Genomic DNA, 16841 nt, shown 5'->3' with positions numbered 1-16841 from the left:
AAACATGTGGCCTAAAGTGGGTATATACACTGCAAGTCTTTCACCACACGAGTACAATGGGAGAAAAGTGAATTCCACTCTAAGAGACTCCCCTGTCTGCAGATACGAGCAAACACAGGCTGCAGGCTCTTTGAGTAACTCAGGTCCCAAAAGTTCAAGGTATCTTCCCATGCCTGTCTCCGGGGTAAACCAGCTACCTCAGAATGAGCCCTTTTTTTTTTTTCCCCTTTAAATCTGTCTGCTGATTCTGCAGTATAGACACTGGCAGCTGCAGAGGCTGAAGGCTTTTATCTGTCTACAGAACAGTTAATGGATTAACAGCAGCAAGGAGCATTTATTCAGCCCAGCCCACCAAGGAGCCTAGAGTTCACTTTGCAGTGCCATGCTCCACATCACTTCTGCTACTGGTTCATGGGCCAGTGCCACTGAAGTTCTCAACAGATGATGCTATTAGTACAGCCCACTACTACAACCCACTATTTATTTTTTTTCTGTATGAAAGGGAACTAAATATTTGTTTTGCTTACACAGTCCTGTGAAGAGCCATTAGGTGGTACTAATGGTGCTTTTGACTGCTGGCATTTGTTCTAGATGGGGATTGAGTGGGGGCCTTGAAGGTAGAGGGCTTTCAAAATGCCCTTTGCTTGCCAATCCCCTGAGGAATAACAGCAACGTTGGTATCAACATACTGAAAGATGTGTGATACCAGCCAGCAAGCCAGGTGCTCTCAATGGCAGAGTAATAGTTTACTGAAAGAGACAGGCATGTGAGAGTGAGCTGGGAAAATACTGAATTTCTTTAATGAGGTCGTTTAAACATTCTTACTGAACTACCTTGTTCAAGTAGCATTATTTAAAAACTTTCGGAGAGTGTTCTGTTCTGTCCAAAAATATCCTTCCTCCAGAGGCATTTATCAGTCCCCCATATTGTGGGGAAAAAAGATAAATGCTAAGAGTCTTTTTCTTTTTGAAAATAGACAGAATTTTAAAAGTAAAACACAATCCTATTCTTTACAGATTGTCACCATTCTACGTTTCTTGCACTGACAGTCCTGTATTTTTTTCCAGTGCCAGTGGCCTGAATAGTAATGGTGTAGCACAAGCCAGGCTGTCACACACAGTAGGACTCAGGGTAAAATGCTCATTCCTGTGTCTAAAAGAACTGGGGTTGTAATTTTAATCTTTTAATTGTTTTTGTTTTTCTGACAGAGGGAAAAAAATCCCACAGACAACCAAAATACCACTTCTGGTGTGAGATGGTCCCAGATCCTTTTCCCTCTTTGCTTATAGCTTTTAAAGAGATTTCTGCAAGGAGCTAGGATTCAGCTTCCTATTTTTGGCACAGTGTCCACGCTTCTGACTTTGCATGGGAAGGGTAAGACCTGCGAAAGCAAAGCTGAGTATTTATATTACAAGGTATGTGAGCTGTGCATAGAGCCAAGCAGCTAAGAAGTGCAGAAGACTTGCAGTGCATAGGTATACACCCTGTTCTGCACACTGGACAACAACCAGAAGGCTGCCTCTGTGAAAACGTACTCCCTCCCTCTGGCATCCATTCAGGCATGCAGAAACAATGCACAGCCAAAATGCTCCAAAGCATCCTCTGCTTTGCAGTCGCAGAGGCCGTACATCAGCTGGTAAAGGCGATGACAGTTCCTTGAAGTTACTGGAGTTAGACATGGATTTACTCCAAAGTAAGAACTTGGCCGAGATTCTTTTTTTGCTTTTTTAATGCATTAACAGATGGCAAATACACACTGAGCACAGACAAACTACTGGTTTTTGAGGGCAATGGTTGCTTGCAATGCTAATTTGGGGCTTTATGTTTATGCAAGCTAACCTGGAGGGACACATTTCAGAGCTGGGCTGAAGCAGCAGAAAGACTCAAGCAGCAACGTGCGGAATACCAGTAACCCAATTTAAAGCTGGGGTGTGTGAATGCAGGGTTGGGTGTTTGCTCATTCTGATGAGATTTAGAGAACAAGGCAGGAGTATACATTAAGAGATCACAACTTCATGCATTCCCCCCATTCAGTCACGTCAAGATGAGGCCATTTGCACAACTTTCATCATGGGAAGGTATTTGGCTTTATGGCTTGGATTCAGGCTAGCTGACACTCCACTGCAAGTTGATATCCACATGTTCTCCTAGAAATGACATTCACATAAGAACATTTTAGAGCATTGTTGTGTGGTGGAACTCTACTAGTAACAAGCATCCAAAAGCAGAGGTTGAGAGATGTTTACAAACCAGGTGTTGGCAGACTGTTTTCATCTAGCAGTTCTTTTGATGAATATGCTATGTCCATGCTTTTCTGACAGAGGGAAAAAATCCCACAGACAACCAAAATATCCCTTCTACTATGAGATCGTCCCAGATTCTTTTCCCTCTTTGCTTATGGTAACAAACTGTGGTAACATAGCCAACTGTGGTAACATTTCCCATAAAACTCTGTTAAAACTTGCTGCAGAATGGAACCTGGCATAACCACAAAATACCTATTGGCCAAGGTTAAACAGTTTATCTAGTTCAGACTGTGCAGTCACAAAATAGACATAAAATGAAAAACAAAGCAAATAACAGGTCATTTTGTTGGCAACAGTCCTACCCACAAATACACTGGAAAAATATGTGGCCCTGAGGGCAAAATTTATCCTGAGGACTACTGAAGTCACATAGTATGGTCTCCCCTAACCCCAAGGAGTTCCCAGAAAATGTTTTGTACCTCACTTTTTATTTCCTAGTTCTTTCTCTTACTTTCTTTAAAGAATTGTGATATCCTACATTAGGTCTGATACTGTGCTGTTTCTCCACATAAGACTGTGTTATGGCCAGACCTAGTGGTTGGTTTTTTTCCTATTTCAGATTCATTTAAGGGAACCAAGTAGCCATCGTTGTGACTGAAAAATCACTTTGACCTCACGTGAAAATTCCGTACACAGAAGACTTTAAAACCATTCCAGTGGCTACAGAATGAATCATAATACAGTAGGCATACAGCTAGCTTTTTTAATAAGTATGCTTTAACTGGACAAAAGCACAGCTGACATGTTTAACTTACACATCTATTACAGGGCAGAACTCAACCACTCTCTTCTAATATGATTTCCTGTGAAGTTATCTGTATTTTGGTCAAATAATCCTGCAGCTAAGACTGATTTCTCTGGACGTATTTGCCAGCTGGGACTCGATTAGGTTAGAGCATTGCTTCACACAATTAGGACCTGTAGACACTAATGCCACACAAATAAATATATGTTGCTGTAGAATAGTTTTGATGAATAATTCACTACACAGATTAAGTATGAACTATTCACTTGCACTGTTGGTTGCTGTGTCTCTGGCCACAGAAGTCCCGTGATACCATTCCTGCTCTCTGGCTGCATGGCTGAGGAGTTTTTAACGGGAGAGGGAAAAGAGGGTGGGGAAAGCTGACGGCTCTCAGTTTCTGGACATGTCCACTGTTGATAATTTATTCACACATTTTCTTCTGCTTCCTTGGTCTGGTTTTTCAGCTCATATTTGTCATTACAGCTCCCTGGAAATCAATGCAATAGTATTCAATTGTCCTCTTTTAACTGAAACTATGACTATATAAAATTTTAGTCACAGCTAAAGAAAAAGCTAGAAACCTTCAGTGTAGTTAATCCAGCATCTAAAGGCCTTATTCCTCATAGGTACTCCTTCCTGATTCAGCATAATCTTTTGAGCATTTGTTTAAATCCCACTGACAGTAATAGCCCACAAGCACATGCCTAATGCAAGCATCACAAGACTGACTGCAGTTCTCAGAGTCCTCCTAACAGCAGATCCTTGAAAGACCAAGACAAAAACTAAGCTATTGATTAAAAGAAAAGTCATGGACATGTCGAGAGTTCAAATAAAGCAATGAAAATGCTTAAATATCAACATTTCTTTAGAGCCTTTTAGTGTCTTACTGACTAGATAAGCTCAAGAAGACCAAAATAACATCTCCCTTGCTGTGAGCCAGTGGACCTCATAGCCCCTAGCTGACAATCTTTTCCCTTAGCTCTACAGGCTATGACCACCACATCCAGCCCTTAGTGAAATGAGTGTTAAATCCACTGAAGAGTATCAGAAATGAAAACACACAAGGGAAAAAAAGAAAATATGCCACACAATTTTCTGAAGCAGCTGAACTCAGAGAAAACAGTCAAGGGGGGTATTAGGTCAGTCTGAAAATAGATAACAGAACAGGCCATTGTTATTATTTTATATTTGAACACTAAACAAAAAACCCCCAACCAATCAAAAATAGCTTTACCAGAAGTAGAATAAATTCCACTCTGTTCCACTAAGCTGTACATCTTTGGCCTGATTTCATACACAGGAGAGTGAGCAAAGTTTGGCCAGCAGATTTACTAGTATCTACTCACCACCCTTTCCCATCTGATAGCATGCTCCTTTCTGGGCTGCCTCAGTAATATCAAAAAGCAACAGCTCCTGGTCTGTTGTATCCGAGAACATGGCAGGAGGATCATCCCCTGACCTCTCTCCTAGCAGCAGTGGCCCAGCAGCAACCTCAACAACAAGGCTGGGAGGCTTATAGGAAACTAAGACACTGAGAAAAGTGTTTCTACTAGTTGCACAGAATAAATGTCAAAAAGGAGAATTCCTCTCTGGGAAGGTATGTCAGGCAAGCCTTGCTCATGTACATCTGAATTTCATTCTCCAAAGCAATGTTAGCTTGACAACGTTCAGCTCCTGGTCTTGCAGATCCCAGCCTGACTGCTAAGTGCAGATCACCCTCTGTCCCTATGGACTTCAGGGACAGTGAAGAGCAACTGAACCCAGAATGAGACAAAAGCCACCATTTTCCAGGACCAAGCCCATCACAGGACACAAGACGCCAGTTTTCCCTCTGGCACACATGAGGGGATGAGGTACTAAGAGATCAGCACAACAAACTGGTGCTTGCAATGTTCACGTATAAGGAATGTTTCAGAGGCCGCAATAGTAATAATAAAAATAATAAATAATGAAAATAGAAACCTGGGTATGGTTTCTCTTAGATGCAAATTAAGATTTAAATATAAAAATGATAGGCTTCTGCTAATCCTTCTTAGGAAGTCATAAATTGTTAATCAAACCTTAGGCAGTGTTGTTTAATACCAACTTTAATAAAATAGCTGCCTGAAGCAGAAAGACAGTTGGGATCCTGACTCTAAAACTTTGGTAACCTCATCTACTTTTTTGTAGCCTGAGGCTCTTAGACTACCATTGATACCAACTCCTTTGAAATATGCTCATTTTTTAGGTTGCTAAATTATTAAACACCTTATTAGTTAAAAGATTAGATGGAAAAAAGTCATCTGTATGAGGGAGAATGGATTGGAAGAGGAAGGAAAAGTTGAGGGAATATTTACATAAAAGATACAGCTCCGTTGTTGATATACAGATGTATCCATAATCCATAATTCATTTAAGAAATGAACTCTTCAAATTACATCACAACGCATGACAAACTGCTACTGTTGAGCTATTCTACAATAAATTACATGGAATCCTTCCTGTCAAGAGTAAATTTTGTTTGAGACTAAAAAAAACCAATGTCACTACAAGGTTATTTCCCCTGTTGTTCCATAGGATTTGTCTATCACCAACCATATCTCACATTTCCATCATGTACTTTGACTGGGGTAGAAAAAGTTCCCTTGTATGGGGTAACTGCAAAGTCTCCCAAATTAACTGCTTTGAAAATTGCAAGAAAAGGGGAAAGGAAGAAAAAAGATAATGTTTCTTCCTCATTAATCCTTAATACTATTTGTCAGTTAGGTGAGCAGATCTTTAGACTAAAAAAATAAGAAACAGTCATTTCCTGAAGTGTATGTCCACAGAAGCTTGTTAGCATGCTAATTGTTTCATTTAATATGCAATACAGAGCATACTTAACACTTTGAAGTGCTTATTCATGATGTCATGGATATTAGTGTATATTTCTTAATTACACAACAGAACAATCTTTCCCCTTTTCAACCTATCTTTCTGCTGCTCTGATTGGTTTCTCTAACTAGACAGAATAATCATTTTGCCGCACAGAAGCAGAAAAGGAAAAAAAAGAAAGTAAACAATTTTAAAAGCCATTTTAATTTAATAACAAATTGGGAGCTGTACTTTGTGTTAAATTAGTACTGCAAGCCTCATATCAATTCAAAGCAAGGTTCCCTGTTCGTTACCACTTAATTAATCCGTCCTGTTTCCATCTAAATGAAAAGTTTTCTCTCTCTTCCCTATCATCTCTAATATCTCATTTCAGGCAGCACATCAAGTTAATCTTGCTTACATTAGCAACTTATTTCTAATGGCTCAGCTTAGTTATTTACAATAATTCATCCTATCCCAGCTTGCAGCTGAATCCTGCTTGCTCTCTTTGCTTTGTTCAGGCAGTTGGAGTCAATGGTAAAATAGCAAATGTAGAGCAAGCCCCATACTGCACTGTCTGAGGACAAAGACCTACTTTCAACACACTGAAGTCTACTGAACTTTTGGCCTTCTAATGTGCCTTGTCTTCCCAGAGGCAACATGGTGCTGAGAGACTTGGTTTAGATATGGACTTGACAGTGGTCAGCTAACTGTTGAACTTTATGATCTTAGCTGTCTTTTCCAATCTAAAAAATTATGTGATTCTAACATGCACAGAGCTGGGAAAAGGATCATTATCTTACAAAACAGATGAGCATGAAACAGTTCCATGGAAGATGGGAAATTTGTAAGGGAAGGAGAATATGGAAAGTTGGGTGGTACCTGAAAACATGTCCTCATTACCCTTTATAGAACACATCCTGTAAATAAAGCTGGGATAACCATGAGTCCTGCACTACCATCAGTACTGTACATAAAAAAATATCAAATATTCCACCATGTCACCTTTGAAGTAAATGAAGAATGGGACTTGAAGCACTATCTGGTTGAGTATCTCCTTCTTATGCTGACCTTGCTATTCCTGCTGGAATTCCAACTGGAAACTGCTGCCACTGCCATAATGTCATACTTTCTACCACCACATTAGCAAAACACACTAACTCTGGGACTTAACAAAAGACCCCTGGTGTTTCGGTTTGCACCACCCTGGTGCCAGTCAAACACTTACTGAAGCTGCAAATCACTGGTATGCCCTAGTCTATGCATTTGGCCTGCTCAGTTCAGCTTCTAGAAGTAAGTTTTCTGGCTGCTCCTGGCACTGGGATGCCTGCCCATGTTAGGATGCCTGTTGTTAACAGTGAAACCTCCCCCAGCAGCATCACGGCTCCAGCAGCTCTGTCTGTAGTGACCCACAGCCTCTGAGAATGTAACAGATACTTGCTCGTGTCAGGGCTCGAAACTAAATCTGCACCTGAGGGGCCCGCATCACATGGAGGCTGGTTTTAATGCCAGTCTGACAAACATAAATATGTATGTAATAAACACAACACACACTTAACATTAAATGACCATTCCAAGAGAACAATACCTGTGGTTCCTAAGGAATCCGAGTATTTACTTTTGCTCATCCAGGATTCAGGATGTTATTGAAACAGGAAAGAAGGATGTGCAGCACATTTTAACCTTCTAGATTTGCAGCAATCAGCTTCTGACCTCACATTTACCATCCTGGTTGAAATTACAACCTGTTGCTAAGGAAAACTGTGTCATACATTTAAGTAACTCTGATATCAAGTAGCTTTGAGATATCTGACAAATCAATTACAGTGGCTTAATGAAGACTTGCTTCAGAAATCCTGCAAAAGAGACCCTACCATGTTACAATATGGTAATACATTTTATTTAAAAGCAATATAAATTATATCATGTAAATTATGTCCTGAGAAAAGTGGGAGCTTGTTTTTGTGTTGTTTTCTTGTGGTCTTTTTTTTCCAAGAGGAAGAGAAGTCCTTCTTAAATCTGTTTCTGATGGAAAATGGTGCTTTGAAAAGCACTAAATTTCAAAGCTGCTCGAGATTAGATGGTCTGCAGAATTGCGCTGATAGCAGTAACTATTAATAATTATGACACACTGGGCCAGCTTTTTTCTTCAGATGCTTATGCCCTGCTTCCTCTGAAGTGCAGATGACCTGAAGACACAGGCACCAAAAGGAAGAATCTGAGCTAAGACTTGGTTTTAGAGATGCAACACACAGTGACACTTGCACAATGGAAGGATGCTCCCGCGCTGTTCCAGTAGACCGAGCCAGCAAGTGAAAATCTCAGTCCAGTCCTATGCATCCCTTCTGCAACTGCCCCCAGGCACTGATGGGAGCTGAAAGATAGCAAAGAATCCCTCTCCATGCTGTACAAATGATCTAGGGCTATGTCGCTGAAGGGAATTCAATGGGAAATTATGATTATTCCTTGCACAGGTTTTTTTTCCATCCCCATTTTGCCTAGTCTACTATTCAGGGATACAAAGTATACAAATAGTTGGAGGTCATGTTGTGGTCACCATGGAAATAATTGCAAAGCTGTAAATACTTCATTACAGGATCCTGACATCTTGATCCAGAACGGGACTTAAGTATTGGAACAGCCTTGTGGACTTCAGTGCAGTTTATTGGTATGTTTAAAAGCAAACTGCTCTGGGACCAGGTATGATAAGTCAGAGAGATAGAAGAACATGCTTTGTTTATAGCAGAAATAACTTGGTAATTATCAGCAGTGAGAAGGGAAATACCATAGCAGGGTATTCATATTATTTAGACTTAAATGGAGTTTACATGAAATAGAGAGTTTTATAAAACTGGTTGGCACAGCATGAATTGCTTAAAGGGATGTGGCTGGTGGACTTAAAAGATGCTTCTGCATCTTTTCTTTCAACCTTGACAGATAAATTGAGCACCAATTTCACAAAAGAAATTTGCTCCCCAAAAGAGATTCTAACTCTATATATTCCTACTCTGTGATCTGCCAAAGCACTCTTTGCACTGTGCAAATGAGGAAATAGGTTCTCTTGAATTCTTGCAGTGGTTGATCAATTTGCCAGGCCAGCTCCAAAAGCATTAGGAATAGTAGGTGGCACACAGTTCAGAACCTGGTACTACTTCAATCTAAACTGGCCATATAACTTGTAAATTAAATGAGTCTTTTTTTAATGTGCCTTTTTCTACTTCTCCCTCTATTTTATTTACACTAAGATCAATACCCATGTCAGGGATATTGGTGTACACCATGCCCTTATTCAAGTTACTTCCCTTTGGCTCACCTTCATATCTATGTGCTAGGAATACTACTCCTTAGATGTTTACAAAGCAGGGGTGCTTTGAAATGAATTCATAGAGGCATGGACGTGAACAAGAGATAGTGTGGTGTAACCTCTGGCTGCCCCAAACCATGGGCAGCAGCATGCAGAATAGGTAGCATTTTATAAGACCTTTTTTTGATCCCCCTCTCTCCCACAGGCATAAGTAGGTGGAAATGCATGAGGCAGGGAATGGTACAGAAACAGTACAGTCCAATTGGGCCAATGTAGATAGGAAGGTCATCGCCACCTTGCTTGGGGACAGCTCAGATTACTTTCTCCCGGGAATAAGATATTCAGTCTTGTCCTAGATGGCTCTGGAGCTACCCAGCCTCCCCCTTCCCCTCCACACAAAAAACAAGGCTGAACAAACAGGCAAAAAACAACCAGAAAATCCTTTGGGGAGAGTGTCAAAGCAGCTGCAAGGAGTCCTTGAGAAAAATAATTGGCTTTCTTTTGGTTGAAAAAAGAGACACAAATCTGACTTTTTTTCCCCCTATCTGTTCTTTGATCAGCTCCAACAACTAGAGTGCGCAGGAGAGAGGCAGAAGGGTTAACTGAAAGCTGTACTTGCTGTAAGATCCTGGTTCAGCATCCCTGATGTGCTATGGTCTCCTCATATGACCTTGTGCAGGTCACTCACCTCCGCTGTGATTCGCTTTCCCCTACTGTAAAACAAAGCCAATTATATAGGCCAGTCTCGCAGTGGGACTGTATGGTAAAGATGTGGAATTGTGGAAAACTTGAACAGCTTTTGAGTGAAGGCCCCATGTTGACAGGTTGATCAACTATTCTTTGTCTGTTCCTTGAAGCAAGACTCCCAAATGTCCACAAAGCATCTTACAATTACTGTTTTAATAAGTGGGTTTTTTTTTCTTTTTTTTTTCTTTTTTTTTTTTTTGGTAGGCTACTATAACTATTGCATTTTGGTTTTGTCCATGAAGATAGCTTTGTCAAATAATGATTGCCAGACTAAGGACACCCTAAAGTTAAAAACCACCAGGCACTCAAACAGAATCAATTCAGTAAGGAAACAGATTTCACCTGAATCCTTAGGGTAAAACTAAAAGTAACCGTGGTTTTAATTATTTTTATTACAGTATTGGATCTAGGGGGGATTAGTGAAGAGGACACATGGACACCTTTCTAAGGGGAGAGGGCTTTCCCTTGGATGGGAGTGTCAGTACAGAGGTTGGCCCCTGTGCTGCTTGGTGTCAGCACCCCAGCTGGGACCCACAGTCACACATGGTTCTGCCGCCACCCCACAGCCTCTCATGCAGGTCTGGATCACCACGACCTTCAAGAATGCTAAGTGGAGATACCACCAGAGGCAAGTATTTTCTTTGAGTTTGGTGTTACCTGCACAACAAAGCAGAGCTACATGCTAATGATTGTGTTGATTAAGCAGCCTTTGTGCTCATAGAAGCTATTAGCTGCCAATTGAAATGCACCAGACAGGGAGTAGGAGGCTCTGTTTTACACCAGACAGGCACGCACCTGCAGTACCTGGGGAAACTTGACTAGTGTTTAATTTCTGTGCTAATTTTCAATTCCTGCTGACCCTTCTCCTAGGTCCTCCTGCTCTGGCTCTGCGATTAGATGCAGAAGTGGGAATGCTGGAAAGATACACTACCTATTATCTCACAGGTAGCTGTAAACATTACAGCAAGATAATGAAATTAGTTTAGCTAGGAGGAATTACCGTACCCAGATAGTACAGGACTGATCTCATTCATAAAGTGCTCTCTTCTGTGCATTGCAGTGTGTCACTAGGGAAGAGCTGAGGGGTTATGATGGGTATTTATGTTGCAAATCAAATCTAATAGTCACATTCTGGCTAGAATTAAGTACTTTCTGACAATATATAAATATATATGCATATCATGACAAGACAGGCTAATTAATCCATAAAATATTTGCCCACAATGCCAAAATAAAGCTATTATTGAACAGCCTACTTAACACATAGCAAGGCTGGCACCGTTCTTGAATGAGACTAGATGGAAATGTATATGCACTTTTGTCTATGTGCCTGGCAAAGAGGAGAGTATGGAGAAGGTGTCTTATGGCTGGGTGTGAAGAAAGATAATGCAGTATCACTGTAATCTTGGATGTTTCAGCACGGTCCTCCTAAGTGCTCTGGCACCACCACAGTTAAGCTATCACTTCTTTGCTTAAAGCTTCTTTTTGGAGGTCCAACACTGTAACTCATGAGGAACACCATGCTAGATGAGCCTCTTCCATCCTGACAGGGCTAACAGACTCCCCTCAGCAGAAAGAGCTCCTGCTCTCCATCAGCATTGCTCCTCACTGCTGCTAAAGGGGTCTTTTCTGGTTTGTTTTGAAAGAGAAAAATACTCGAGGAGTGGGCAGCTGCACAAGACTAAATGTACCAACCAATAATATTAATTCACACCACTCTATAAAACAGTCCTGAATTACAGTTATGCTAGTTTCTTCTGGGAATGCTCTTGTTAATAAACAAACAAAAGCATAAAAACAAATATGTACAGTCTCTGTTTGGGCTTTACAATGCCAAGTGCACAAATAAAAATAAAAAAAGTGGAAGGCAATGGTGGCAACCAGCCACACCTGGCGTAAGTACAGGAGATGGTCATGGGTACAAGGAGGGATAACCCTGCCTGCAATGGGAAGTCGCTGATAGGTGATGAGGATTAGGACACACAGCAAGGCCCTGGAGAAGCTTAGGAACCTGAGCCTGGATGGACTCCCAACAGATATCAGCCAGTCACTGGGGAAGAACAAAGACTCTTAGGCTGAGATTTACAGCATAGAAAGTCCAACCGGATGTGAAGCACTCCAAGCTTAAAAATGCTTTTATCCAGCACTCTCCCCGCCTAGTTTCACTGTTATATCACTCACAGCATAACCCAGAGACGATGATGACTTTTTCTGCTGATGTTCTGCATTAATTATACATTCTTCAAGGGTGTTTTTAAAACTCAGACAGGGAGTAATAGTTTGCCCTGTACCTTTTGTTAAGCAACAAAGACAGACAACAGCTGGGTTTCATCCTACTAAACATTCCCTCTATATCTCCTCTCTCCCTATCCCAAAGGAAACGAGATATACCTCTCCCCTCACAAAGCACAGTTTTCCCAGACCTCTTGGAAAGGACTGCCATGACTAAGCAAGCATCATAGGCAAACTAGCTGCTACTGGATTTTTATCTCAACTAGAACAAATTTAAACTTAAGAACGCTGCTCTTCCTGCAAGCTGAATCCTGCAGAGTGTGCCACAGAACCCTTCACTTCATGTGCAGGATGGGGGACTCACTTTAAAGCCCTTTTATGCTGAGAATGTCCTGAATTTGGCCCCACCATGGCAGTCAGGATACTCACAACTAAGTTTGTCAGCCCTTTTTTAAGAGTAGTGAACCCAATTAATTATTTATTAAAAAAAAAAAAATGAAAAAGAAGCAAATGTCAAATGATGCAAATACTTTGAAGAAATCAGAACAGGTATTGGGTATTGCAGCTAACTAGGTCTTCAAGAAGTTAATGAAGAACTCTCCCTAACACCCAGCTTCCAAGGCAAAGCCTTCCCACGGACTTATGATAATCAAAAGATACTGAAAACCAATTCTACTTCATTCTGATATAACTGCGGCAGAGCCACTAGAGGAGTTGCAACCATTATGTAACATGAGGCACCACCACAGTGGGGCCTGCTGCTTCCAATGGATTCTAACCAGTCTTTTTCATAGATTTCAGCTACCTTTCATTTTAGGAATTAGCCACAATTTCCAAGGAGATCCATAAGCAATTTCCTGCATATCTTGAGCCATAATGCTGCAAGATTGCACTAGAAAGAGAACATAATTTAAAAGTAGTCAACAAAGGGCAGACGACACACTAAAAAGTTCAGTTAAGCAAGAGACAGAGAAGACCATTTCATGTAAAAACAGATAAATGTCGATGCTTTCTAGATTTGCTTGACCACTACACAGAGCACAGGCATCCACCGGAAAATCCAAAAGTAGTTCCCTCCAAACCCCCAAATACTGCACGATTCTATTAATAAACAGCACATCAGCGTGCTGAAAACTTCTTCAGCCAAAGAAAAAATGATGTAGCAGACCTGAGAGGATAGTGGTCTGCAGGGAGGATCCTGCCCAAAGGAACCAAGTGTGCCCTTGAGTAGAGGGTTGCTCACTGAGAGGAGGATCTCAGCTGGTGACAGCACAGGCACATTTGTAACTTCTATCCAGTTCACATTAGTTTCCAGATCTTCAGCAGAAAGCATGGGAAAAAAAAAAAATCCTCATTTTTGAATGTGTGCATGTTTGGCTTTGAAGGAAGTCTCTCAACTAAATATTATTGAAACAGCAGATGGCAAAATGCAAACTTTATGAAAGGGAAGGCTGCCTTGAGCGGCAGGTTACCGTTTGCATGGAAGAGCTGTGCAAGGTAAGGAGAGGGAGAAAGAAGAGTCAGAAGTTGAAATGCGTATTTCTAGCTGAACAACTTGGTTAGAAAATGATGACCATGTCTATAAACGTAATCTTTCATGTGCTGGCATGGAGATATGAAAGAGCTGGGAACTGGTGTGAAAGCTAAAATACCTAGAGGGACTAATAAGTCCCTACAGGGATCCCAGTTCCTTAAATGCCTGCAAGGGATAATTGCAGAGAACTGCAACAGGACTGAATCAATGCCATTTTCCCTGGAAAATAAATTAAAAAAAAAGTACTGCTGCCTCCGATTACATTATTTTGAAAAGACTGGCTACTTTCCTCTTCTCTCCCCCAGCTCAAAAGTCAACTGCAATCCACTAGAAATATGTCCAGAAGATTACGGTGCAGCTGAAAGCCAGAAGCATATGAAATTATACATTCACTGTGTCAGATAATATATGAGAGGAGAGGTAAAAGGGATTCAGCCTTTATTAGCATATTTGGGCTGTTTAAAGGAGCTATCTAATTGTGTCATTGTTGCCAGGTCTTTAAAACTGTATATATCCATGATAAAGGAATCTACTTAATCTTGATCACAAGGCTCCAAGCCCTACCTGACTCTCCTGTGACATGCAAACTTATTGCCTTTAAACAGGAATCAGAAAAAAAGAAATAGCGATGCACCATTACCCATAGCATTATATTGCTCAGGAACAGATGTTAATCAATTTTATGGAATGTTTTAAGTAACGTGCAAGCACTTTTGCACAGAACTGTCTGCATAATAGAGATTTCAGCAAGCAAATACAGGAGATAAGCCTTTATCTTGACTGGGAGAGTTACGTCTATTTTGATTAAAACCAAAGGGGTTGCACATTCAAACAATTTTATTCCCTTGGAAGTATGTCATTTCCAGGCTGCTATTACATATGGTCCTGTGACAAAAGGGAATGGAAATAACCTTGCTCTTTATTGTAATGTTCTCCTTGTGCAAATGTTCATGTACATAACTCATGAACTACACATGTAGGATGTACATTCCATCCTCAGAGATTCCTGAATAGACAAGAACTGCACTCTTTATTTCAGCTGTGCTAGAAGAACAGTACATTTGAAGAAAGGACTGACCTTACATTCTGTAAGTAATCTGTGATGCACAATCTCTCATGCAGTACTAACAGAACTTTAAAATCCCACATCACCCACTAATACAAGGAAAAAGGTGCCCCATCATCTCGATTCATATAAAAGTAGTAGTTGTGCCAACATGCTGGGAGTAATTCTGGTCATTAAACTTCTTGGTCCTCGAATGTCATCAGGAGTTACTTAGGCGACCATCCACTTGCACTTAAAAAGTACTGCATTTAACTCTCCGTAAAATATGGATTTTATTGCAGCAGTGACAAGACTCCTTTCCACTGCCACTGACCTCTACTGCTATTGCTTATCTCTTGACTCAACCTTTTGCATGAGAATGCACACATGTAGTATGCATACTGGTTTCCCTATGTGTGCATATAAGTAGGTGGTACATACATATGAATATATAAATAGTTTAATCTAGCTGACATACAAAATGTTACCAGCTCCTTAGAAACATTTACTACATAACCAAATTCAGTGCTTTCTTTCTGCAATTATAGAACTTCTCTTCTGTAAAAATGCTTGTACGCCTACCTTCTTACTTCCCACCACCTCCACCACTTCCCAACCCCTTCCTTTATCAAATAAAAGACTTCACATTTGTCAATTCCTGTAACGTCCTCAGATCTGCCCGCTCTGCCCCCTTCCTTGTGCTGAGGGAGCGCTTCATTTCAACTGTGCTCTACATTCAGTTCTGCACTTTGCCTCGGATTCTGCTCATGATCCGAAGGCTTTTGCCCTGTATTCATGTCATAGCAAGTAAGCAGTGTCAAGAAATCGAGACAGACTTTTAAAATTATTATTATTTTCTAGTTATTCATTGTTCTGTTGTTGTTATTACTAATCATTGCAATTGTTCTCTTCCAAGCACACACGACCCTTCTCCCGCTCTCACCACCGCTCCTCGCCCGAAATGTCTTGCTGGCGATAACAACTCCCAGGAAAACGCCGCATCCCTTCGCCTGACTTACAACGCCAGCAAATGTGGTTCCCCACACGCCCCTGAGCGCCGGGCACACCGCGGAGCCCCGGGGGGGTGGGGTGGGGTGTGGGGGGGGTCACCCCAGCGCGGCAGTGGGGGGCAGAGCCCTCAGCAAGACAGCTGCCAACTTTGCAAAATAAGTGTTGTCATCCCCTCCCCCCCCCCCCCCCACTAATTAGCATTCCCAATAAGCACGGCAAAAAGAAAAAAAAAAAAAGAAAAAAAGAAGAAAAAAAAAATAAAAGAAGGCAATTGGCTGGTGGCAGCTGGAACTTGCCCCTACAGCGGTGCAGAGCATCTACTCACCGGCACGCAGGGGCGGCGTGGCCGAGCCTCACCCGGGTCGGCGGTGCGGCTCCCCAGCCCCTTCTTCCACCGCTCAGCCTCCCCGCCTCGCACTAAGTCTCCCGCTCGGCCAGCAGCACTTTTTAACTCCAGCATGCAGGCAGCCCGAGCCGATGGGGCTCTCTATCTGATTGGTTTCCATTCACTGCTCCTGATTAATAAAAAAAAAAAAAAAAAAAAAAAAATGGGAGGGGGGGGAGGGGGAGGGGGGGGGGGGGGAAGAAAAGCCAAACTCCTCCCTCCTCGCTCGCCTGCCTGCCAGGCGCACACACACACCCGCACACACACGCACCCGCACCCCTGGCGCCGGCGCTGCGGCTGCCGGGGCCGCCGGAGCTGCCGCACCGGGGCCGTGCGGGCGCGGACCAGGCGCGCAGCGGGCGCGGAGCCGGATCCTCTGGGCGGGAAGAGATTTGCAACTGAATGCGGTGGGAGGGCAGAGGGGGAGGGTTATGTTAGGGAGCCCCCCTTCCCCCCTCGAGAGCCGTTCCGTGCTTGAGGTGGAGGACAGCCAGCTTCTTCCCAATCGTTTGGTAGTGATAGCTAAAGCAGAATAAAACCGGAGGAGGGGGAATAAAGAGGAGGCATGCTCCTGTGTTGTGAACCGTGTGTTTGTGTTGTGCGGCTTCGCATCCTCAGAGCCGGTCTTAAGTCCTTCTCTCGGCACCTGAGATGCCCCGCTGGTCTTTTCCCACACTTCCCAGGAACTTCTGGACTTGAT

The 16841-nt window shown here is 42.1% G+C and overlaps 1 protein-coding gene across 3 annotated transcripts in view; it reads right to left on the bottom strand.

Moving 5' to 3' along the window:
- LOC116790993 (cadherin-6) overlaps nt 1-16259 on the bottom strand; it is a 109538-nt gene extending 93279 nt beyond the window's left edge. For 2 of the 3 annotated variants that reach the window (XR_004358586.1, XM_032696622.1), the window contains exon 1: nt 16082-16259. The gene's annotated coding sequence lies outside the window, so the exon portion shown is untranslated. Of the gene's footprint in view, nt 1-15688; nt 15728-16081 lie in introns of those variants that run through there. The other variant, XM_032696633.1, reaches the window with a different exon arrangement.
- Nucleotides 16260-16841: the final 582 nt, after the last annotated feature.

This window comes from Chiroxiphia lanceolata, chromosome 1, assembly GCF_009829145.1.
Source record: "Chiroxiphia lanceolata isolate bChiLan1 chromosome 1, bChiLan1.pri, whole genome shotgun sequence".
In the NCBI taxonomy this organism is placed as follows: domain Eukaryota; kingdom Metazoa; phylum Chordata; class Aves; order Passeriformes; family Pipridae; genus Chiroxiphia; species Chiroxiphia lanceolata.
Note: the sequence above shows the minus strand (reverse complement) of the source record. Positions and strands in the feature narration are given on the sequence as shown.